At 50.7% G+C, this 24,106-nt stretch overlaps 13 non-coding genes across 13 annotated transcripts; all 13 read left to right on the top strand.

The window, feature by feature from the left end:
• Positions 1-646: 646 nt before the first annotated feature.
• On the top strand, positions 647-720 carry trnat-agu (transfer RNA threonine (anticodon AGU)). Its single transcript has one exon. It is a non-coding gene; the product is annotated as a tRNA-Thr (tRNA).
• Positions 721-2,303: 1,583 nt separating this feature from the next.
• On the top strand, positions 2,304-2,377 carry trnat-agu (transfer RNA threonine (anticodon AGU)). The gene has a single exon. It is a non-coding gene; the product is annotated as a tRNA-Thr (tRNA).
• A 1,583-nt stretch (positions 2,378-3,960) lies between these two features.
• On the top strand, positions 3,961-4,034 carry trnat-agu (transfer RNA threonine (anticodon AGU)). The gene has a single exon. It is a non-coding gene; the product is annotated as a tRNA-Thr (tRNA).
• Positions 4,035-7,274: 3,240 nt separating this feature from the next.
• On the top strand, positions 7,275-7,348 carry trnat-agu (transfer RNA threonine (anticodon AGU)). The gene has a single exon. It is a non-coding gene; the product is annotated as a tRNA-Thr (tRNA).
• A 1,583-nt stretch (positions 7,349-8,931) lies between these two features.
• trnat-agu (transfer RNA threonine (anticodon AGU)) lies at positions 8,932-9,005 on the top strand. The gene has a single exon. It is a non-coding gene; the product is annotated as a tRNA-Thr (tRNA).
• Positions 9,006-10,587: 1,582 nt separating this feature from the next.
• On the top strand, positions 10,588-10,661 carry trnat-agu (transfer RNA threonine (anticodon AGU)). The gene has a single exon. It is a non-coding gene; the product is annotated as a tRNA-Thr (tRNA).
• Positions 10,662-12,244: 1,583 nt separating this feature from the next.
• On the top strand, positions 12,245-12,318 carry trnat-agu (transfer RNA threonine (anticodon AGU)). The gene has a single exon. It is a non-coding gene; the product is annotated as a tRNA-Thr (tRNA).
• A 3,240-nt stretch (positions 12,319-15,558) lies between these two features.
• Positions 15,559-15,632, top strand: trnat-agu (transfer RNA threonine (anticodon AGU)). Its single transcript has one exon. It is a non-coding gene; the product is annotated as a tRNA-Thr (tRNA).
• A 1,583-nt stretch (positions 15,633-17,215) lies between these two features.
• trnat-agu (transfer RNA threonine (anticodon AGU)) lies at positions 17,216-17,289 on the top strand. The gene has a single exon. It is a non-coding gene; the product is annotated as a tRNA-Thr (tRNA).
• A 1,583-nt stretch (positions 17,290-18,872) lies between these two features.
• Positions 18,873-18,946, top strand: trnat-ugu (transfer RNA threonine (anticodon UGU)). The gene has a single exon. It is a non-coding gene; the product is annotated as a tRNA-Thr (tRNA).
• A 1,573-nt stretch (positions 18,947-20,519) lies between these two features.
• trnat-cgu (transfer RNA threonine (anticodon CGU)) lies at positions 20,520-20,593 on the top strand. Its single transcript has one exon. It is a non-coding gene; the product is annotated as a tRNA-Thr (tRNA).
• A 1,583-nt stretch (positions 20,594-22,176) lies between these two features.
• On the top strand, positions 22,177-22,250 carry trnat-agu (transfer RNA threonine (anticodon AGU)). Its single transcript has one exon. It is a non-coding gene; the product is annotated as a tRNA-Thr (tRNA).
• Positions 22,251-23,833: 1,583 nt separating this feature from the next.
• trnat-agu (transfer RNA threonine (anticodon AGU)) lies at positions 23,834-23,907 on the top strand. The gene has a single exon. It is a non-coding gene; the product is annotated as a tRNA-Thr (tRNA).
• The last annotated feature ends 199 nt before the right edge of the window (positions 23,908-24,106 follow it).

Genomic DNA, 24,106 nt, shown 5'->3' on the forward strand with positions numbered 1-24,106 from the left:
TACCCTGGATGAGTGGCGCTGGAAGAGCACAACAGTTCAGGCAGGCATCCAAGGAGCAGCGAAATCGACGTTTCGGGCAAAAGCCTACCCCATCGAGTGACGCCAATCTCCCAGGAATCCGTTTCAAAAAGGGGCAGGTCCTAAACGGACACCTGCTATCGGTCGGAAATAGGTTGAGAACGGCAGCGAGGGAGTGTAATAAAAGTGAAAGACAATGCCGACCGCGAGGCATGAGGCAGGAAGTGAGTGTAGAGCTGGTGGTACAAAGCTCAGAGTTGGTGCTAATGGGTCACCCTTTACTGCTCACTGTTTACACTGACTCACACACCACTCCTGGTCAGTTCATTTCAGTGACACTTTTCCCCTTGGTGTGAGGTTCCCTCTGGAGCGTAATAACGCCCTTAATGGGCCCAGAGAGGATGACACATCCTCTTTATCCTGTCAGTTTAAAGAGGTGAAAACATCGAATTCAAGAGCAGGTTGTGTTTTTCCGTGCCGTTTGCGTGGAGAATGTTGAGTCGTGAACTCTCTCTTCTTTGCAATTCTCACTGAGCAAGATCGAGACGGAAAGCACGTTGACGAGCCCTTGTCTTCAAGTGGTGAATGAACTGTACCTGTGCACTCAGCACCCACCCGCGCGCGCTGTGGCGCCATGGCTTAGATGGTTAAAGTGCCTGTCTAGTAAACAGGAGATCCTGGGTTCGAATCCCAGTGGTGCCTGCTTGCTGTGTCAAAAGTGCGCACTTGCATCTTCTTACCAGAGTTGTGTTGCTGGTCAGACAGCTCAACGTTCTGTTGCAGCCTGTTGTGTTTTGGAGATCCTGCATCTCGTTCCAGCAGTAGTGTCACTCTTTGTTCTACCTGGAATTTCGTGCCGCTGTTCCACAAGCGCTCCTGCTTCTCATTCGCTTTTATTCTCCCACCTTCATTCCCAGTTTGGTGGGAATAACGACGTGAGGTGGAGACACTGCTGACTTACCAGGGAATGCTGTGGCAAACGCGCGCGCGCACACACTCCACGAGCTGATCATCACCCTCATTCTCTGCCGTCACCGTTCATTCATTTTACGCCAACGGAAAATAGATCCTCCTTCTCCTAGAGTTGGAGTGCAGTTGTCTTTTCTTTTTCTGCTGAAGGAGGAAAAGAGAAAACATTGCTGCTGAAGGTGGATATGGAGTGAAGGACAGTCACCAGCGTGTGTACAAGTCAGTTGGCAAGGTTTCCTGTCAGCGTCACAGGGCGGGATCCCTGTTTAGGAATCCGACTTTGCATCGTACAGACCTGGATACAGCTCCCAGTCTGGTAATGAAGATTTATTTCTCTAATTGTGAATTATCCGATTGAAAACGAATTCCTAGTTACGCACAGAATACACCCGCTGATCCTGCCAGAGTCAGCCCAGTGATTGTTTGCATTCATCTAGAAGGGCAAAGGCAGCAGATACACCGGTAAACTAGCTCCGCGAATCCCCCTCCGATCATCTCAGCTTTCTGAGTTGTAAAGATCTCGTTGTAGCTTCGCTAGCGCTGGATCAAAGTCCTGGAACCCCTTCCCTCGCAGCCTCATGGCTGGAGCTCCGTGCTGAGGAGTTCAAGGGTTCAGGAAAGTAACTCATCCCCCTGATCTGTCGGGTAATCAGGGATGGGCAGTAAATCCTACCCTGGATGAGTGGCGCTGGAAGAGCACAACAGTTCAGGCAGGCATCCAAGGAGCAGCGAAATCGACGTTTCGGGCAAAAGCCTACCCCACCGAGTGACGCCGATCTCCCAGGAATCCGTTTCAAAAAGGGGCAGGTCCTAAACGGACACCTGCTATCGGTCGGAAATAGGTTGAGAACGGCAGCGAGGGAGTGTAATAAAAGTGAAAGACAATGCCGACCGCGAGGCATGAGGCAGGAAGTGAGTGTAGAGCTGGTGGTACAAAGCTCAGAGTTGGTGCTAATGGGTCACCCTTTACTGCTCACTGTTTACACTGACTCACACACCACTCCTGGTCAGTTCATTTCAGTGACACTTTTCCCCTTGGTGTGAGGTTCCCTCTGGAGCGTAATCACGCCCTTAATGGGCCCAGAGAGGATGACACATCCTCTTTATCCTGTCAGTTTAAAGAGGTGAAAACATCGAATTCAAGAGCAGGTTGTGTTTTTCCGTGCCGTTTGCGTGGAGAATGTTGAGTCGTGAACTCTCTCTTCTTTGCAATTCTCACTGAGCAAGATCGAGACGGAAAGCACGTTGACGAGCCCTTGTCTTCAAGTGGTGAATGAACTGTACCTGTGCACTCAGCGCCCAACCGCGCGCGCTGTGGCGCCATGGCTTAGATGGTTAAAGCGCCTGTCTAGTAAACAGGAGATCCTGAGTTCGAATCCCAGTGGTGCCTGCTTGCTGTGTCAAAAGTGCGCACTTGCGTCTTCTTACCAGAGTTGTGTTGCTGGTCAGACAGCTCAACTTTCTGTTGCAGCCTGTTATGATTTGGCGATCCTGCATCTTGTTCCAGCAGTAGTGTCACTCTTCGTTCTACCTGGAATTTCGTGCCGCTGTTCCACACGCGCTCCTGCTTCCCATTCGCTTTTATTCTCCCACCTTCATTCCCAGTTTGGTGGGAATAACGACGTGAGGTGGAGACACTGCTGACTTACCAGGGAATGCTGTGGCAAACGCGCGCGCGCACACACTCCACGAGCTGATCATCACCCTCATTCTCTGCCGTCACCGTTCATTCATTTTACGCCAACGGAAAATAGATCCTCCTTCTCCTAGAGTTGGAGTGCAGTTGTCTTTTCTTTTTCTGCTGAAGGAGGGAAAGAGAAAACATTGCTGCTGAAGGTGGATATGGAGTGAAGGACAGTCACCAGCGTGTGTACAAGTCAGTTGGCAAGGTTTCCTGTCAGCGTCACAGGGCGGGATCCCTGTTTAGGAATCCGACTTTGCATCGTTCAGACCTGGATACAGCTCCCAGTCTGGTAATGAAGATTTATTTCTCTAATTGTGAATTATCCGATTGAAAACGAATTCCTAGTTACGCACAGAATACACCCGCTGATCCTGCCAGAGTCAGCCCAGTGATTGTTTGCATTCATCTAGAAGGGCAAAGGCAGCAGATACACCGGTAAACTAGCTCCGCGAATCCCCCTCCGATCATCTCAGCTTTCTGAGTTGTAAAGATCTCGTTGTAGCTTCGCTAGCGCTGGATCAAAGTCCTGGAACCCCTTCCCTAGCAGCCTCATGGCTGGAGCTCCGTGCTGAGGAGTTCAAGGGTTCAGGAAAGTAACTCATCCCCCTGATCTGTCGGGTAATCAGGGATGGGCAGTAAATCCTACCCTGGATGAGTGGCGCTGGAAGAGCACAACAGTTCAGGCAGGCATCCAAGGAGCAGCGAAATCGACGTTTCGGGCAAAAGCCTACCCCACCGAGTGACGCCGATCTCCCAGGAATCCGTTTCAAAAAGGGGCAGGTCCTAAACGGACACCTGCTACCGGTCGGAAATAGGTTGAGAACGGCAGCGAGGGAGTGTAATAAAAGTGAAAGACAATGCCGACTGCGAGGCATGAGGCAGGAAGTGAGTGTAGAGCTGGTGGTACAAAGCTCAGAGTTGCTGCTAATGGGTCACCCTTTACTGCTCACTGTTTACACTGACTCACACACCACTCCTGGTCAGTTCATTTCAGTGACACTTTTCCCCTTGGTGTGAGGTTCCCTCTGGAGCGTAATCACGCCCTTAATGGGCCCAGAGAGGATGACACATCCTCTTTATCCTGTCAGTTTAAAGAGGTGAAAACATCGAATTCAAGAGCAGGTTGTGTTTTTCCGTGCCGTTTGCGTGGAGAATGTTGAGTCGTGAACTCTCTCTTCTTTGTAATTCTCACTGAGCAAGATCGAGACGGAAAGCACGTTGACGAGCCCTTGTCTTCAAGTGGTGAATGAACTGTACCTGTGCACTCAGCGCCCAACCGCGCGCACTGTGGCGCCATGGCTTAGATGGTTAAAGCGCCTGTCTAGTAAACAGGAGATCCTGAGTTCGAATCCCAGTGGTGCCTGCTTGCTGTGTCAAAAGTGCGCACTTGCATCTTCTTACCACAGTTGTGTTGCTGGTCAGACAGCTCAACTTTCTGTTGCAGCCTGTTATGATTTGGCGATCCTGCATCTTGTTCCAGCAGTAGTGTCACTCTTCGTTCTACCTGGAATTTCGTGCCGCTGTTCCACACGCGCTCCTGCTTCCCATTCGCTTTTATTCTCCCACCTTCATTCCCAGTTTGGTGGGAATAACGACGTGAGGTGGAGACACTGCTGACTTACCAGGGAATGCTGTGGCAAACGCGCGCGCACACACACTCCACGAGCTGATCATCACCCTCATTCTCTGCCGTCACCGTTCATTCATTTTACGCCAACGGAAAATAGATCCTCCTTCTCCTAGAGTTGGAGTGCAGTTGTCTTTTCTTTTTCTGCTGAAGGAGGAAAAGAGAAAACATTGCTGCTGAAGGTGGATATGGAGTGAAGGACAGTCACCAGCGTGTGTACAAGTCAGTTGGCAAGGTTTCCTGTCAGCGTCACAGGGCGGGATCCCTGTTTAGGAATCCGACTTTGCATCGTCCAGACCTGGATACAGCTCCCAGTCTGGTAATGAAGATTTATTTCTCTAATTGTGAATTATCCGATTGAAAACGAATTCCTAGTTACGCACAGAATACACCCGCTGATCCTGCCAGAGTCAGCCCAGTGATTGTTTGCATTCATCTAGAAGGGCAAAGGCAGCAGATACACCGGTAAACTAGCTCCGCGAATCCCCCTCCTATCATCTCAGCTTTCTGAGTTGTAAAGATCTCGTTGTAGCTTCGCTAGCGCTGGATCAAAGTCCTGGAACCCCTTCCCTCGCAGCCTCATGGCTGGAGCTCCGTGCTGAGGAGTTCAAGGGTTCAGGAAAGTAACTCATCCCCCTGATCTGTCGGGTAATCAGGGATGGGCAGTAAATCCTACCCTGGATGAGTGGCGCTGGAAGAGCACAACAGTTCAGGCAGGCATCCAAGGAGCAGCGAAATCGACGTTTCGGGCAAAAGCCTACCCCATCGAGTGACGCCGATCTCCCAGGAATCCGTTTCAAAAAGGGGCAGGTCCTAAACGGACACCTGCTATCGGTCGGAAATAGGTTGAGAACGGCAGCGAGGGAGTGTAATAAAAGTGAAAGACAATGCCGACCGCGAGGCATGAGGCAGGAAGTGAGTGTAGAGCTGGTGGTACAAAGCTCAGAGTTGGTGCTAATGGGTCACCCTTTACTGCTCACTGTTTACACTGACTCACACACCACTCCTGGTCAGTTCATTTCAGTGACACTTTTCCCCTTGGTGTGAGGTTCCCTCTGGAGCGTAATCACGCCCTTAATGGGCCCAGAGAGGATGACACATCCTCTTTATCCTGTCAGTTTAAAGAGGTGAAAACATCGAATTCAAGAGCAGGTTGTGTTTTTCCGTGCCGTTTGCGTGGAGAATGTTGAGTCGTGAACTCTCTCTTCTTTGCAATTCTCACTGAGCAAGATCGAGACGGAAAGCACGTTGACGAGCCCTTGTCTTCAAGTGGTGAATGAACTGTACCTGTGCACTCAGCGCCCAACCGCGCGCGCTGTGGCGCCATGGCTTCGATGATTAAAGCGCCTGTCTAGTAAACAGGGGATCCTGGGATCGAATCCCCGTGGTGCCTGCTTGCTGTGTCAAAAGTGCGCACTTGCGTCTTCTTACCAGAGTTGTGTTGCTGGTCAGACAGCTCAACTTTCTGTTGCAGCCTGTTATGATTTGGCGATCCTGCATCTCGTTCCAGCAGTAGTGTCACTCTTCGTTCTACCTGGAATTTCGTGCCGCTGTTCCACACGCGCTCCTGCTTCTCATTCGCTTTTATTCTCCCACCTTCATTCCCAGTTTGGTGGGAATAACGACGTGAGGTGGAGACACTGCTGACTTACCAGGGAATGCTGTGGCAAACGCGCACGGGCACACACTCCACGAGCTGATCATCACCCTCATTCTCTGCCGTCACCGTTCATTCATTTTACGCCAACGGAAAATAGATCCTCCTTCTCCTAGAGTTGGAGTGCAGTTGTCTTTTCTTTTTCTGCTGAAGGAGGAAAAGAGAAAACATTGCTGCTGAAGGTGGATATGGAGTGAAGGACAGTCACCAGCGTGTGTACAAGTCAGTTGGCAAGGTTTCCTGTCAGCGTCACAGGGCGGGATCCCTGTTTAGGAATCCGACTTTGCATCGTCCAGACCTGGATACAGCTCCCAGTCTGGTAATGAAGATTTATTTCTCTAATTGTGAATTATCCGATTGAAAACGAATTCCTAGTTACGCACAGAATACACCCGCTGATCCTGCCAGAGTCAGCCCAGTGATTGTTTGCATTCATCTAGAAGGGCAAAGGCAGCAGATACACCGGTAAACTAGCTCCGCGAATCCCCCTCCTATCATCTCAGCTTTCTGAGTTGTAAAGATCTCGTTGTAGCTTCGCTAGCGCTGGATCAAAGTCCTGGAACCCCTTCCCTCGCAGCCTCATGGCTGGAGCTCCGTGCTGAGGAGTTCAAGGGTTCAGGAAAGTAACTCATCCCCCTGATCTGTCGGGTAATCAGGGATGGGCAGTAAATCCTACCCTGGATGAGTGGCGCTGGAAGAGCACAACAGTTCAGGCAGGCATCCAAGGAGCAGCGAAATCGACGTTTCGGGCAAAAGCCTACCCCATCGAGTGACGCCAATCTCCCAGGAATCCGTTTCAAAAAGGGGCAGGTCCTAAACGGACACCTGCTATCGGTCGGAAATAGGTTGAGAACGGCAGCGAGGGAGTGTAATAAAAGTGAAAGACAATGCCGAGCGCGAGGCATGAGGCAGGAAGTGAGTGTAGAGCTGGTGGTACAAAGCTCAGAGTTGGTGCTAATGGGTCACCCTTTACTGCTCACTGTTTACACTGACTCACACACCACTCCTGGTCAGTTCATTTCAGTGACACTTTTCCCCTTGGTGTGAGGTTCCCTCTGGAGCGTAATAACGCCCTTAATGGGCCCAGAGAGGATGACACATCCTCTTTATCCTGTCAGTTTAAAGAGGTGAAAACATCGAATTCAAGAGCAGGTTGTGTTTTTCCGTGCCGTTTGCGTGGAGAATGTTGAGTCGTGAACTCTCTCTTCTTTGCAATTCTCACTGAGCAAGATCGAGACGGAAAGCACGTTGACGAGCCCTTGTCTTCAAGTGGTGAATGAACTGTACCTGTGCACTCAGCACCCACCCCCGCGCGCTGTGGCGCCATGGCTTAGATGGTTAAAGTGCCTGTCTAGTAAACAGGAGATCCTGGGTTCGAATCCCAGTGGTGCCTGCTTGCTGTGTCATAAGTGCGCACTTGCATCTTCTTACCAGAGTTGTGTTGCTGGTCAGACAGCTCAACGTTCTGTTGCAGCCTGTTGTGTTTTGGAGATCCTGCATCTCGTTCCAGCAGTAGTGTCACTCTTTGTTCTACCTGGAATTTCGTGCCGCTGTTCCACAAGCGCTCCTGCTTCTCATTCGCTTTTATTCTCCCACCTTCATTCCCAGTTTGGTGGGAATAACGACGTGAGGTGGAGACACTGCTGACTTACCAGGGAATGCTGTGGCAAACGCGCGCGCGCACACACTCCACGAGCTGATCATCACCCTCATTCTCTGCCGTCACCGTTCATTCATTTTACGCCAACGGAAAATAGATCCTCCTTCTCCTAGAGTTGGAGTGCAGTTGTCTTTTCTTTTTCTGCTGAAGGAGGAAAAGAGAAAACATTGCTGCTGAAGGTGGATATGGAGTGAAGGACAGTCACCCGCGTGTGTACAAGTCAGTTGGCAAGGTTTCCTGTCAGCGTCACAGGGCGGGATCCCTGTTTAGGAATCCGACTTTGCATCGTACAGACCTGGATACAGCTCCCAGTCTGGTAATGAAGATTTATTTCTCTAATTGTGAATTATCCGATTGAAAACGAATTCCTAGTTACGCACAGAATACACCCGCTGATCCTGCCAGAGTCAGCCCAGTGATTGTTTGCATTCATCTAGAAGGGCAAAGGCAGCAGATACACCGGTAAACTAGCTCCGCGAATCCCCCTCCGATCATCTCAGCTTTCTGAGTTGTAAAGATCTCGTTGTAGCTTCGCTAGCGCTGGATCAAAGTCCTGGAACCCCTTCCCTCGCAGCCTCATGGCTGGAGCTCCGTGCTGAGGAGTTCAAGGGTTCAGGAAAGTAACTCATCCCCCTGATCTGTCGGGTAATCAGGGATGGGCAGTAAATCCTACCCTGGATGAGTGGCGCTGGAAGAGCACAACAGTTCAGGCAGGCATCCAAGGAGCAGCGAAATCGACGTTTCGGGCAAAAGCCTACCCCACCGAGTGACGCCGATCTCCCAGGAATCCGTTTCAAAAAGGGGCAGGTCCTAAACGGACACCTGCTACCGGTCGGAAATAGGTTGAGAACGGCAGCGAGGGAGTGTAATAAAAGTGAAAGACAATGCCGACCGCGAGGCATGAGGCAGGAAGTGAGTGTAGAGCTGGTGGTACAAAGCTCAGAGTTGGTGCTAATGGGTCACCCTTTACTGCTCACTGTTTACACTGACTCACACACCACTCCTGGTCAGTTCATTTCAGTGACACTTTTCCCCTTGGTGTGAGGTTCCCTCTGGAGCGTAATCACGCCCTTAATGGGCCCAGAGAGGATGACACATCCTCTTTATCCTGTCAGTTTAAAGAGGTGAAAACATCGAATTCAAGAGCAGGTTGTGTTTTTCCGTGCCGTTTGCGTGGAGAATGTTGAGTCGTGAACTCTCTCTTCTTTGCAATTCTCACTGAGCAAGATCGAGACGGAAAGCACGTTGACGAGCCCTTGTCTTCAAGTGGTGAATGAACTGTACCTGTGCACTCAGCGCCCAACCGCGCGCGCTGTGGCGCCATGGCTTAGATGGTTAAAGCGCCTGTCTAGTAAACAGGAGATCCTGAGTTCGAATCCCAGTGGTGCCTGCTTGCTGTGTCAAAAGTGCGCACTTGCGTCTTCTTACCAGAGTTGTGTTGCTGGTCAGACAGCTCAACTTTCTGTTGCAGCCTGTTATGATTTGGCGATCCTGCATCTTGTTCCAGCAGTAGTGTCACTCTTCGTTCTACCTGGAATTTCGTGCCGCTGTTCCACACGCGCTCCTGCTTCCCATTCGCTTTTATTCTCCCACCTTCATTCCCAGTTTGGTGGGAATAACGACGTGAGGTGGAGACACTGCTGACTTACCAGGGAATGCTGTGGCAAACGCGCGCGCGCACACACTCCACGAGCTGATCATCACCCTCATTCTCTGCCGTCAACGTTCATTCATTTTACGCCAACGGAAAATAGATCCTCCTTCTCCTAGAGTTGGAGTGCAGTTGTCTTTTCTTTTTCTGCTGAAGGAGGAAAAGAGAAAACATTGCTGCTGAAGGTGGATATGGAGTGAAGGACAGTCACCAGCGTGTGTACAAGTCAGTTGGCAAGGTTTCCTGTCAGCGTCACAGGGCGGGATCCCTGTTTAGGAATCCGACTTTGCATCGTCCAGACTGGATACAGCTCCCAGTCTGGTAATGAAGATTTATTTCTCTAATTGTGAATTATCCGATTGAAAACGAATTCCTAGTTACGCACAGAATACACCCGCTGATCCTGCCAGAGTCAGCCCAGTGATTGTTTGCATTCATCTAGAAGGGCAAAGGCAGCAGATACACCGGTAAACTAGCTCCGAGAATCCCCCTCCGATCATCTCAGCTTTCTGAGTTGTAAAGATCTCGTTGTAGCTTCGCTAGCGCTGGATCAAAGTCCTGGAACCCCTTCCCTCGCAGCCTCATGGCTGGAGCTCCGTGCTGAGGAGTTCAAGGGTTCAGGAAAGTAACTCATCCCCCTGATCTGTCGGGTAATCAGGGATGGGCAGTAAATCCTACCCTGGATGAGTGGCGCTGGAAGAGCACAACAGTTCAGGCAGGCATCCAAGGAGCAGCGAAATCGACGTTTCGGGCAAAAGCCTACCCCACCGAGTGACGCCGATCTCCCAGGAATCCGTTTCAAAAAGGGGCAGGTCCTAAACGGACACCTGCTACCGGTCGGAAATAGGTTGAGAACGGCAGCGAGGGAGTGTAATAAAAGTGAAAGACAATGCCGACCGCGAGGCATGAGGCAGGAAGTGAGTGTAGAGCTGGTGGTACAAAGCTCAGAGTTGGTGCTAATGGGTCACCCTTTACTGCTCACTGTTTACACTGACTCACACACCACTCCTGGTCAGTTCATTTCAGTGACACTTTTCCCCTTGGTGTGAGGTTCCCTCTGGAGCGTAATCACGCCCTTAATGGGCCCAGAGAGGATGACACATCCTCTTTATCCTGTCAGTTTAAAGAGGTGAAAACATCGAATTCAAGAGCAGGTTGTGTTTTTCCGTGCCGTTTGCGTGGAGAATGTTGAGTCGTGAACTCTCTCTTCTTTGCAATTCTCACTGAGCAAGATCGAGACGGAAAGCACGTTGACGAGCCCTTGTCTTCAAGTGGTGAATGAACTGTACCTGTGCACTCAGCGCCCAACCGCGCGCGCTGTGGCGCCATGGCTTAGATGGTTAAAGCGCCTGTCTAGTAAACAGGAGATCCTGAGTTCAAATCCCAGTCGTGCCTGCTTGCTGTGTCAAAAGTGCGCACTTGCGTCTTCTTACCAGAGTTGTGTTGCTGGTCAGACAGCTCAACTTTCTGTTGCAGCCTGTTATGATTTGGCGATCCTGCATCTTGTTCCAGCAGTAGTGTCACTCTTCGTTCTACCTGGAATTTCGTGCCGCTGTTCCACACGCGCTCCTGCTTCCCATTCGCTTTTATTCTCCCACCTTCATTCCCAGTTTGGTGGGAATAACGACGTGAGGTGGAGACACTGCTGACTTACCAGGGAATGCTGTGGCAAACGCGCGCGCGCACACACTCCACGAGCTGATCATCACCCTCATTCTCTGCCGTCACCGTTCATTCATTTTACGCCAACGGAAAATAGATCCTCCTTCTCCTAGAGTTGGAGTGCAGTTGTCTTTTCTTTTTCTGCTGAAGGAGGAAAAGAGAAAACATTGCTGCTGAAGGTGGATATGGAGTGAAGGACAGTCACCAGCGTGTGTACAAGTCAGTTGGCAAGGTTTCCTGTCAGCGTCACAGGGCGGGATCCCTGTTTAGGAATCCGACTTTGCATCGTCCAGACCTGGATACAGCTCCCAGTCTGGTAATGAAGATTTATTTCTCTAATTGTGAATTATCCGATTGAAAACGAATTCCTAGTTACGCACAGAATACACCCGCTGATCCTGCCAGAGTCAGCCCAGTGATTGTTTGCATTCATCTAGAAGGGCAAAGGCAGCAGATACACCGGTAAACTAGCTCCGCGAATCCCCCTCCGATCATCTCAGCTTTCTGAGTTGTAAAGATCTCGTTGTAGCTTCGCTAGCGCTGGATCAAAGTCCTGGAACCCCTGCCCTAGCAGCCTCATGGCTGGAGCTCCGTGCTGAGGAGTTCAAGGGTTCAGGAAAGTAACTCATCCCCCTGATCTGTCGGGTAATCAGGGATGGGCAGTAAATCCTACCCTGGATGAGTGGCGCTGGAAGAGCACAACAGTTCAGGCAGGCATCCAAGGAGCAGCGAAATTGACGTTTCGGGCAAAAGCCTACCCCACCGAGTGACGCCGATCTCCCAGGAATCCGTTTCAAAAAGGGGCAGGTCCTAAACGGACACCTGCTACCGGTCGGAAATAGGTTGAGAACGGCAGCGAGGGAGTGTAATAAAAGTGAAAGACAATGCCGACCGCGAGGCATGAGGCAGGAAGTGAGTGTAGAGCTGGTGGTACAAAGCTCAGAGTTGGTGCTAATGGGTCACCCTTTACTGCTCACTGTTTACACTGACTCACACACCACTCCTGGTCAGTTCATTTCAGTGACACTTTTCCCCTTGGTGTGAGGTTCCCTCTGGAGCGTAATCACGCCCTTAATGGGCCCAGAGAGGATGACACATCCTCTTTATCCTGTCAGTTTAAAGAGGTGAAAACATCGAATTCAAGAGCAGGTTGTGTTTTTCCGTGCCGTTTGCGTGGAGAATGTTGAGTCGTGAACTCTCTCTTCTTTGCAATTCTCACTGAGCAAGATCGAGACGGAAAGCACTTTGACGAGCCCTTGTCTTCAAGTGGTGAATGAACTGTACCTGTGCACTCAGCGCCCAACCGCGCGCGCTGTGGCGCCATGGCTTAGATGGTTAAAGCGCCTGTCTAGTAAACAGGAGATCCTGAGTTCGAATCCCAGTGGTGCCTGCTTGCTGTGTCAAAAGTGCGCACTTGCGTCTTCTTACCAGAGTTGTGTTGCTGGTCAGACAGCTCAACTTTCTGTTGCAGCCTGTTATGATTTGGCGATCCTGCATCTTGTTCCAGCAGTAGTGTCACTCTTCGTTCTACCTGGAATTTCGTGCCGCTGTTCCACACGCGCTCCTGCTTCCCATTCGCTTTTATTCTCCCACCTTCATTCCCAGTTTGGTGGGAATAACGACGTGAGGTGGAGACACTGCTGACTTACCAGGGAATGCTGTGGCAAACGCGCGCGCGCACACACTCCACGAGCTGATCATCACCCTCATTCTCTGCCGTCACCGTTCATTCATTTTACGCCAACGGAAAATAGATCCTCCTTCTCCTAGAGTTGGAGTGCAGTTGTCTTTTCTTTTTCTGCTGAAGGAGGAAAAGAGAAAACATTGCTGCTGAAGGTGGATATGGAGTGAAGGACAGTCACCAGCGTGTGTACAAGTCAGTTGGCAAGGTTTCCTGTCAGCGTCACAGGGCGGGATCCCTGTTTAGGAATCCGACTTTGCATCGTCCAGACCTGGATACAGCTCCCAGTCTGGTAATGAAGATTTATTTCTCTAATTGTGAATTATCCGATTGAAAACGAATTCCTAGTTACGCACAGAATACACCCGCTGATCCTGCCAGAGTCAGCCCAGTGATTGTTTGCATTCATCTAGAAGGGCAAAGGCAGCAGATACACCGGTAAACTAGCTCCGCGAATCCCCCTCCTATCATCTCAGCTTACTGAGTTGTAAAGATCTCGTTGTAGCTTCGCTAGCGCTGGATCAAAGTCCTGGAACCCCTTCCCTCGCAGCCTCATGGCTGGAGCTCCGTGCTGAGGAGTTCAAGGGTTCAGGAAAGTAACTCATCCCCCTGATCTGTCGGGTAATCAGGGATGGGCAGTAAATCCTACCCTGGATGAGTGGCGCTGGAAGAGCACAACAGTTCAGGCAGGCATCCAAGGAGCAGCGAAATCGACGTTTCGGGCAAAAGCCTACCCCATCGAGTGACGCCGATCTCCCAGGAATCCGTTTCAAAAAGGGGCAGGTCCTAAACGGACACCTGCTATCGGTCGGAAATAGGTTGAGAACGGCAGCGAGGGAGTGTAATAAAAGGGAAAGACAATGCCGACCGCGAGGCATGAGGCAGGAAGTGAGTGTAGAGCTGGTGGTACAAAGCTCAGAGTTGGTGCTAATGGGTCACCCTTTACTGCTCACTGTTTACACTGACTCACACACCACTCCTGGTCAGTTCATTTCAGTGACACTTTTCCCCTTGGTGTGAGGTTCCCTCTGGAGCGTAATCACGCCCTTAATGGGCCCAGAGAGGATGACACATCCTCTTTATCCTGTCAGTTTAAAGAGGTGAAAACATCGAATTCAAGAGCAGGTTGTGTTTTTCCGTGCCGTTTGCGTGGAGAATGTTGAGTCGTGAACTCTCTCTTCTTTGCAATTCTCACTGAGCAAGATCGAGACGGAAAGCACGTTGACGAGCCCTTGTCTTCAAGTGGTGAATGAACTGTACCTGTGCACTCAGCGCCCAACCGCGTGCGCTGTGGCGCCATGGCTTCGATGATTAAAGCGCCTGTCTAGTAAACAGGGGATCCTGGGATCGAATCCCCGTGGTGCCTGCTTGCTGTGTCAAAAGTGCGCACTTGCATCTTCTTACCAGAGTTGTGTTGCTGGTCAGACAGCTCAACTTTCTGTTGCAGCCTGTTATGATTTGGCGATCCTGCATCTCGTTCCAGCAGTAGTGTCACTCTTCGTTCTACCTGGAATTTCGTGCCGCTGTTCCACACGCGCTCCTGCTTCTCATTCGCTTTTATTCTCCCACCTTCATTCCCAGTTTGGTGGGAATAACGACGTGAGGTGGAGACACTGCTGACTTACCAGGGAATGCTGTGGCAAACGCGCACGGGCACACACTCCACGAGCTGATCATCACCCTCATTCTCTGCCGTCACCGTTCATTCATTTTACGCCAACGGAAAATAGATCCTCCTTCTCCTAGAGTTGGAGTGCAGTTGTCTTTTCTTTTTCTGCTGAAGGAGGAAAAGAGAAAACATTGCTGCTGAAGGTGGATATGGAGTGAAGGACAGTCACCAGCGTGTGTACAAGTCAGTTGGCAAGGTTTCCTGTCAGCGTCACAGGGCGGGATCCCTGTTTAGGAATCCGACTTTGCATCGTCCAGACCTGGATACAGCTCCCAGTCTGGTAATGAAGATTTATTTCTCTAATTGTGAATTATCCGATTGAAAACGAATTCCTAGTTACGCACAGAATACACCCGCTGATCCTGCCAGAGTCAGCCCAGTGATTGTTTGCATTCATCTAGAAGGGCAAAGGCAGCAGATACACCGGTAAACTAGCTCCGCGAATCCCCCTCCTATCATCTCAGCTTTCTGAGTTGTAAAGATCTCGTTGTAGCTTCGCTAGCGCTGGATCAAAGTCCTGGAACCCCTTCCCTCGCAGCCTCATGGCTGGAGCTCCGTGCTGAGGAGTTCAAGGGTTCAGGAAAGTAACTCATCCCCCTGATCTGTCGGGTAATCAGGGATGGGCAGTAAATCCTACCCTGGATGAGTGGCGCTGGAAGAGCACAACAGTTCAGGCAGGCATCCAAGGAGCAGCGAAATCGACGTTTCGGGCAAAAGCCTACCCCATCGAGTGACGCCAATCTCCCAGGAATCCGTTTCAAAAAGGGGCAGGTCCTAAACGGACACCTGCTATCGGTCGGAAATAGGTTGAGAACGGCAGCGAGGGAGTGTAATAAAAGTGAAAGACAATGCCGACCGCGAGGCATGAGGCAGGAAGTGAGTGTAGAGCTGGTGGTACAAAGCTCAGAGTTGGTGCTAATGGGTCACCCTTTACTGCTCACTGTTTACACTGACTCACACACCACTCCTGGTCAGTTCATTTCAGTGACACTTTTCCCCTTGGTGTGAGGTTCCCTCTGGAGCGTAATAACGCCCTTAATGGGCCCAGAGAGGATGACACATCCTCTTTATCCTGTCAGTTTAAAGAGGTGAAAACATCGAATTCAAGAGCAGGTTGTGTTTTTCCGTGCCGTTTGCGTGGAGAATGTTGAGTCGTGAACTCTCTCTTCTTTGCAATTCTCACTGAGCAAGATCGAGACGGAAAGCACGTTGACGAGCCCTTGTCTTCAAGTGGTGAATGAACTGTACCTGTGCACTCAGCACCCACCCGCGCGCGCTGTGGCGCCATGGCTTAGATGGTTAAAGCGCCTGTCTAGTAAACAGGAGATCTTGGGTTCGAATCCCAGTGGTGCCTGCTTGCTGTGTCAAACGTGCGCACTTGCGTCTTCTTACCAGAGTTGCGTTGCTGGTCCGACAGCTCAACGTTCTGTTGCAGCCTGTTATGATTTGGCGATCCTGCATCTCGCTCCAGCAGTAGCGTCACTCTTCGTTCTACCTGGAATTTCGTGCCGCTGTTCCACACGCGCTCCTGCTTCTCATTCGCTTTTTTTCTCCCACCTTCATTCCCAGTTTGGTGGGAATAACGACGTGAGGTGGAGACACTGCTGACTTACCAGGGAATGCTGTGGCAAACGCGCGCGCGCACACACTCCACGAGCTGATCATCACCCTCATTCTCTGCCGTCACCGTTCATTCATTTTACGCCAACGGAAAATAGATCCTCCTTCTCCTAGAGTTGGAGTGCAGTTGTCTTTTCTTTTTCTGCTGAAGGAGGAAAAGAGAAAACATTGCTGCTGAAGGTGGATATGGAGTGAAGGACAGTCACCAGCGTGTGTACAAGTCATTTGGCAAGGTTTCCTGTCAGCGTCACAGGGCGGGATCCCTGTTTAGGAATCCGACTTTGCATCGTCCAGACCTGGATACAGCTCCCAGTCTGGTAATGAAGATTTATTTCTCTAATTGTGAATTATCCGATTGAAAACGAATTCCTAGTTACGCACAGAATACACCCGCTGATCCTGCCAGAGTCAGCCCAGTGATTGTTTGCATTCATCTAGAAGGGCAAAGGCAGCAGATACACCGGTAAACTAGCTCCGCGAATCCCCCTCCGATCATCTCAGCTTTCTGAGTTGTAAAGATCTCGTTGTAGCTTCGCCAGCGCTGGATCAAAGTCCTGGAACCCCTTCCCTAGCAGCCTCATGGCTGGAGCTCCGTGCTGAGGAGTTCAAGGGTTCAGGAAAGTAACTCATCCCCCTGATCTGTCGGGTAATCAGGGATGGGCAGTAAATCCTACCCTGGATGAGTGGCGCTGGAAGAGCACAACAGTTCAGGCAGGCATCCAAGGAGCAGCGAAATCGACGTTTCGGGCAAAAGCCTACCCCATCGAGTGACGCCGATCTCCCAGGAATCCGTTTCAAAAAGGGGCAGGTCCTAAACGGACACCTGCTATCGGTCGGAAATAGGTTGAGAACGGCAGCGAGGGAGTGTAATAAAAGTGAAAGACAATGCCGACCGCGAGGCATGAGGCAGGAAGTGAGTGTAGAGCTGGTGGTACAAAGCTCAGAGTTGGTGCTAATGGGTCACCCTTTACTGCTCACTGTTTACACTGACTCACACACCACTCCTGGTCAGTTCATTTCAGTGACACTTTTCCCCTTGGTGTGAGGTTCCCTCTGGAGTGTAATAACGCCCTTAATGGGCCCAGAGAGGATGACACATCCTCTTTATCCTGTCAGTTTAAAGAGGTGAAAACATCGAATTCAAGAGCAGGTTGTGTTTTTCCGTGCCGTTTGCGTGGAGAATGTTGAGTCGTGAACTCTCTCTTCTTTGCAATTCTCACTGAGCAAGATCGAGACGGAAAGCACGTTGACGAGCCCTTGTCTTCAAGTGGTGAATGAACTGTACCTGTGCACTCAGCGCCCAACCGCGCGCGCTGTGGCGCCATGGCTTAGATGGTTAAAGCGCCTATCTAGTTAACAGGAGATCCTGGGTTCGAATCCCAGTGGTGCCTGCTTGCTGTGTCAAAAGTGCGCACTTGCATCTTCTTACCAGAGTTGTGTTGCTGGTCAGACAGCTCAACGTTCTGTTGCAGCCTGTTATGATTTGGCGATCCTGCATCTCGTTCCAGCAGTAGCGTCACTCTTCGTTCTACCTGGAATTTCGTGCCGCTGTTCCACACGCGCTCCTGCTTCTCATTCGCTTTTATTCTCCCACCTTCATTCCCAGTTTGGTGGGAATAACGACGTGAGGTGGAGACACTGCTGACTTACCAGGGAATGCTGTGGCAAACGCGCGCGCGCACACACTCCACGAGCTGATCATCACCCTCATTCTCTGCCGTCACCGTTCATTCATTTTACGCCAACGGTAAATAGATCCTCCTTCTCCTAGAGTTGGAGTGCAGTTGTCTTTTCTTTTTCTGCTGAAGGAGGAAAAGAGAAAACATTGCTGCTGAAGGTGGATATGGAGTGAAGGACAGTCACCAGCGTGTGTACAAGTCAGTTGGTAAGGTTTCCTGCCAGCGTCACAGGGCGGGATCCCTGTTTAGGAATCCGACTTTGCATCGTCCAGACTTGGATACAGCTCCCAGTCTGGTAATGAAGATTTATTTCTCTAATTGTGAATTATCCGATTGAAAACGAATTCCTAGTTACGCACAGAATACACCCGCTGATCCTGCCAGAGTCAGCCCAGTGATTGTTTGCATTCATCTAGAAGGGCAAAGGCAGCAGATACACCGGTAAACTCGCTCCGCGAATCCCCCTCCTATCATCTCAGCTTTCTGAGTTGTAAAGATCTCGTTGTAGCTTCGCTAGCGCTGGATCAAAGTCCTGGAACCCCTTCCCTAGCAGCCTCATGGCTGGAGCTCCGTGCTGAGGAGTTCAAGGGTTCAGGAAAGTAACTCATCCCCCTGATCTGTCGGGTAATCAGGGATGGTCAGTAAATCCTACCCTGGATGAGTGGCGCTGGAAGAGCACAACAGTTCAGGCAGGCATCCAAGGAGCAGCGAAATCGACGTTTCGGGCAAAAGCCTACCCCATCGAGTGACGCCGATCTTCCAGGAATCCGTTTCAAAAAGGGGCAGGTCCTAAACGGACACCTGCTACCGGTCGGAAATAGGTTGAGAACGGCAGCGAGGGAGTGTAATAAAAGTGAAAGACAATGCCGACCGCGAGGCATTAGGCAGGAAGTGAGTGTAGAGCTGGTGGTACAAAGCTCAGAGTTGGTGCTAATGGGTCACCCTTTACTGCTCACTGTTTACACTGACTCACACACCACTCCTGGTCAGTTCATTTCAGTGACACTTTTCCCCTTGGTGTGAGGTTCCCTCTGGAGCGTAATAACGCCCTTAATGGGCCCAGAGAGGATGACACATCCTCTTTATCCTGTCAGTTTAAAGAGGTGAAAACATCGAATTCAAGAGCAGGTTGTGTTTTTCCGTGCCGTTTGCGTGGAGAATGTTGAGTCGTGAACTCTCTCTTCTTTGCAATTCTCACTGAGCAAGATCGAGACGGAAAGCACGTTGACGAGCCCTTGTCTTCAAGTGGTGAATGAACTGTACCTGTGCACTCAGCGCCCAACCGCGCGCGCTGTAGCGCCATGGCTTAGATGGTTAAACCGCCTGTCTTGTAAACAGGAGGTCCTGGGTTCGAATCCCAGTGGTGCCTGCTTGCTGTGTCAACAGTGCGCACTTGCATCTTCTTACCAGAGTTGTGTTGCTGGTCAGACAGCTCAGCGGCCTGTTGTGTTTTGGCGATCCTGCATCTCGTTCCAGCAGTAGCGTCACTCTTCGTTCTACCTGGAATTTCGTGCCGCTGTTCCACACGCGCTCCTGCTTCTCATTCGCTTTTATTCTCCCACCTTCATTCCCAGTTTGGTGGGAATAACGACGTGAGGTGGAGACACTGCTGACTTAACAGGGAACGCTGTGGCAAACGCGCGCGCGCACACACTCCACGAGCTGATCATCACCCTCATTCTCTGCCGTCACCGTTCATTCATTTTACGCCAACGGAAAATAGATCCTCCTTCTCCTAGAGTTGGAGTGCAGTTGTCTTTTCTTTTTCTGCTGAAGGAGAAAAAGAGAAAACATTGCTGCTGAAGGTGGATATGGAGTGAAGGACAGTCACCAGCGTGTGTACAAGTCAGTTGGCAAGGTTTCCTGTCAGCGTCACAGGGCGGGATCCCTGTTTAGGAATCCGACTTTGCATCGTCCAGACCTGGATACAGCTCCCAGTCTGGTACTGAAGATTTATTTCTCTAATTGTGAATTATCCGATTGAAAACGAATTCCTAGTTACGCACAGAATACACCCGCTGATCCTGCCAGAGTCAGCCCAGTGATTGTTTGCATTCATCTAGAAGGGCAAAGGCAGCAGATACACCGGTAAACTAGCTCCGCGAATCCCCCTCCGATCATCTCAGCTTTCTGAGTTGTAAAGATCTCGTTGTAGCTTCGCTAGCGCTGGATCAAAGTCCTGGAACCCCTTCCCTCGCAGCCTCATGGCTGGAGCTCCGTGCTGAGGAGTTCAAGGGTTCAGGAAAGTAACTCATCCCCCTGATCTGTCGGGTAATCAGGGATGGGCAGTAAATCCTACCCTGGATGAGTGGCGCTGGAAGAGCACAACAGTTCAGGCAGGCATCCAAGGAGCAGCGAAATCGACGTTTCGGGCAAAAGCCTACCCCATCGAGTGACGCCGATCTCCCAGGAATCCGTTTCAAAAAGGGGCAGGTCCTAAACGGACACCTGCTACCGGTCGGAAATAGGTTGAGAACGGCAGCGAGGGAGTGTAATAAAAGTGAAAGACAATGCCGACCGCGAGGCATGAGGCAGGAAGTGAGTGTAGAGCTGGTGGTACAAAGCTCAGAGTTGGTGCTAATGGGTCACCCTTTACTGCTCACTGTTTACACTGACTCACACACCACTCCTGGTCAGTTCATTTCAGTGACACTTTTCCCCTTGGTGTGAGGTTCCCTCTGGAGCGTAATCACGCCCTTAATGGGCCCAGAGAGGATGACACATCCTCTTTATCCTGTCAGTTTAAAGAGGTGAAAACATCGAATTCAAGAGCAGGTTGTGTTTTTCCGTGCCGTTTGCGTGGAGAATGTTGACTCGTGAACTCTCTCTTCTTTGCAATTCTCACTGAGCAAGATCGAGACGGAAAGCACGTTGACGAGCCCTTGTCTTCAAGTGGTGAATGAACTGTACCTGTGCACTCACCGCCCAACCGCGCGCGCTGTGGCGCCATGGCTTAGATGGTTAAAGCGCCTGTCTCGTAAACCGGAGATCCTGGGTTCGAATCCCAGTGGTGCCTGCTTGCTGTGTCAACAGTGCGCACTTGCATCTTCTTACCAGAGTTGTGTTGCTGGTCAGACAGCTCAACGTTCTGTTGCAGCCTGTTATGATTTGGCGATCCTGCATCTCGTTTCAGCAGTAGCGTCACTCTTCGTTCTACCTGGAATTTCGTGCCGCTGTTCCACACGCGCTCCTGCTTCTCATTCGCTTTTATTCTCCCACCTTCATTCCCAGTTTGGTGGGAATAACGACGTGAGGTGGAGACACTGCTGACTTACCAGGGAATGCTGTGGCAAACGCGCGCGCGCACACACTCCACGAGCTGATCATCACCCTCATTCTCTGCCGTCACCGTTCATTCATTTTACGCCAACGGAAAATAGATCCTCCTTCTCCTAGTGTTGGAGTGCAGTTGTCTTTTCTTTTTCTGCTGAAGGAGGAAAAGAGAAAACATTGCTGCTGAAGGTGGATATGGAGTGAAGGACAGTCACCAGCGTGTGTACAAGTCAGTTGGCAAGGTTTCCTGTCAGCGTCACAGGGCGGGATCCCTGTTTAGGAATCCGACTTTGCATCGTCCAGACCTGGATACAGCTCCCAGTCTGGTAATGAAGATTTATTTCTCTAATTGTGAATTATCCGATTGAAAACGAATTCCTAGTTACGCACAGAATACACCCGCTGATCCTGCCAGAGTCAGCCCAGTGATTGTTTGCATTCATTTGGAAGGGCAAAGGCAGCAGATACACCGGTAAACTAGCTCCGCGAATCCCCCTCCTATCATCCCAGCTCTCTGAGTTGTAAAGATATCGTTGTAGCTTCGCTAGCGCTGGATCAAAGTCCTGGAACCCCTTCCCTAGCAGCCTCATGGCTGGAGCTCCGTGCTGAGGAGTTCAAGGGTTCAGGAAAGTAACTCATCCCCCTGATCTGTCGGGTAATCAGGGATGGGCAGTAAATCCTACCCTGGATGAGTGGCGCTGGAAGAGCACAACAGTTCAGGCAGGCATCCAAGGAGCAGCGAAATCAACGTTTCGGGCAAAAGCCTACCCCATCGAGTGACGCCGATCTCCCAGGAATCCGTTTCAAAAAGGGGCAGGTCCTAAACGGACACCTGCTATCGGTCGGAAATAGGTTGAGAACGGCAGCGAGGGAGTGTAATAAAAGTGAAAGACAATGCCGACCGCGAGGCATGAGGCAGGAAGTGAGTGTAGAGCTGGTGGTACAAAGCTCAGAGTTGGTGCTAATGGGTCACCCTTTACTGCTCACTGTTTACACTGACTCACACACCACTCCTGGTCAGTTCATTTCAGTGACACTTTTCCCCTTGGTGTGAGGTTCCCTCTGGAGCGTAATAACGCCCTTAATGGGCCCAGAGAGGATGACACATCCTCTTTATCCTGTCAGTTTAAAGAGGTGAAAACATCGAATTCAAGAGCAGGTTGTGTTTTTCCGTGCCGTTTGCGTGGAGAATGTTGAGTCGTGAACTCTCTCTTCTTTGCAATTCTCACTGAGCAAGATCGAGACGGAAAGCACGTTGACGAGCCCTTGTCTTCAAGTGGTGAATGAACTGTACCTGTGCACTCAGCGCCCAACCGCGCGCGCTGTGGTGCCATGGCTTAGATGGTTAAAGCGCCTGTCTAGTAAACAGGAGATCCTGGGTTCGAATCCCAGTGGTGCCTGCTTGCTGTGTCTAAAGTGCGCACTTGCATCTTCTTACCAGAGTTGTGTTGCTGGTCAGACAGCTCAACTTTCTGTTGCAGCCTGTTATGATTTGGCGATCCTGCATCTCGTTCCAGCAGTAGAGTCACTCTTCGTTCTACCTGGAATTTCGTGCCGCTGTTCCACACGCGCTCCTGCTTCTCATTCGCTTTTATTCTCCCACCTTCATTCCCAGTTTGGTGGGAATAACGACGTGAGGTGGAGACACTGCTGACTTACCAGGGAATGCTGTGGCAAATGCGCGCGCGCACACACTCCACGAGCTGATCATCACCCTCATTCTCTGCCGTCACCGTTCATTCATTTTATGCCAACGGAAAATAAATCCTCCTTCTCCTAGAGTTGGAGTGCAGTTGTCTTTTCATTTTCTGCTGAAGGAGGAAAAGAGAAAACATTGCTGCTGAAGGAGGATATGGAGTGAAGGACAGTCACCAGCGTGTGTACAAGTCAGTTGGCAAGGTTTCCTGTCAGCGTCACAGGGCGGGATCCCTGTTTAGGAATCCGACTTTGCATCGTCCAGACCTGGATACAGCTCCCAGTCTGGTAATGAAGATTTATTTCTCTAATTGTGAATTATCCGATTGAAAACGAATTCCTAGTTACGCATAGAATACACCCACTGATCCTGCCAGAGTCAGCCCAGTGATTGTTTGCATTCATCTAGAAGGGCAAAGGCAGCAGATACACCGGTAAACTAGCTCCGCGAATCCCCCTCCTATCATCTCAGCTTTCTGAGTTGTAAAGATCTCGTTGTAGCTTCGCTAGCGCTGGATCAAAGTCCTGGAACCCCCTCCCTAGCAGCCTCATGCCTGGAGCTCCGTGCTGAGGAGTTCAAGGGTTCAGGAAAGTAACTCATCCCCCTGATCTGTCGGGTAATCAGGGATGGGCAGTAAATCCTACCCTGGATGAGTTGCGCTGGAAGAGCACAACAGTTCAGGCAGGCATCCAAGGAGCAGCGAAATCGACGTTTCGGGCAAAAGCCTACCCCATCGAGTGACGCCGATCTCCCAGGAATCCGTTTCAAAAAGGGGCAGGTCCTAAACGGACACCTGCTATCGGTCGGAAATAGGTTGAGAACGGCAGCGAGGGAGTGTAATAAAAGTGAAAGACAATGCCGACCGCGAGGCATGAGGCAGGAAGTGAGTGTAGAGCTGGTGGTACAAAGCTCAGAGTTGGTGCTAATGGGTCACCCTTTACTGCTCACTGTTTACACTGACTCACACACCACTCCTGGTCAGTTCATTTCAGTGACACTTTTCCCCTTGGTGTGAGGTTCCCTCTGGAGCGTAATAACGCCCTTAATGGGCCCAGAGAGGATGACACATCCTCTTTATCCTGTCAGTTTAAAGAGGTGAAAACATCGAATTCAAGAGCAGGTTGTGTTTTTCCGTGCCGTTTGCGTGGAGAATGTTGAGTCGTGAACTCTCTCTTCTTTGCAATTCTCACTGAGTAAGATCGAGACGGAAAGCACGTTGACGAGCTCTTGTCTTCAAGTGGTGAATGAACTGTACCTGTGCACTCAGCGCCCAACCGCGCGCGCTGTGGCGCCATGGCTTAGATGGTTAAAGCGCCTGTCTAGTAAACAGGAGATCCTGGGTTCGAATCCCAGTGGTGACTGCTTGCTGTGTCAAAAGTGCGCACTTGCATCTTCTTACCACAGTTGTGTTGCTGGTCAGACAGCTCAACGTTCTGTTGCAGCCTGTTATGATTTGGCGATCCTGCATCTCGTTCCAGCAGTAGTGTCACTCTTCGTTCTACCTGGAATTTCGTGCCGCTGTTCCACACGCGCTCCTGCTTCTCATTCGCTTTTATTCTC

This window comes from Chiloscyllium punctatum, chromosome 45 (genome assembly GCF_047496795.1).
Source record: "Chiloscyllium punctatum isolate Juve2018m chromosome 45, sChiPun1.3, whole genome shotgun sequence".
Taxonomy (NCBI): Eukaryota; Metazoa; Chordata; class Chondrichthyes; order Orectolobiformes; family Hemiscylliidae; genus Chiloscyllium; species Chiloscyllium punctatum.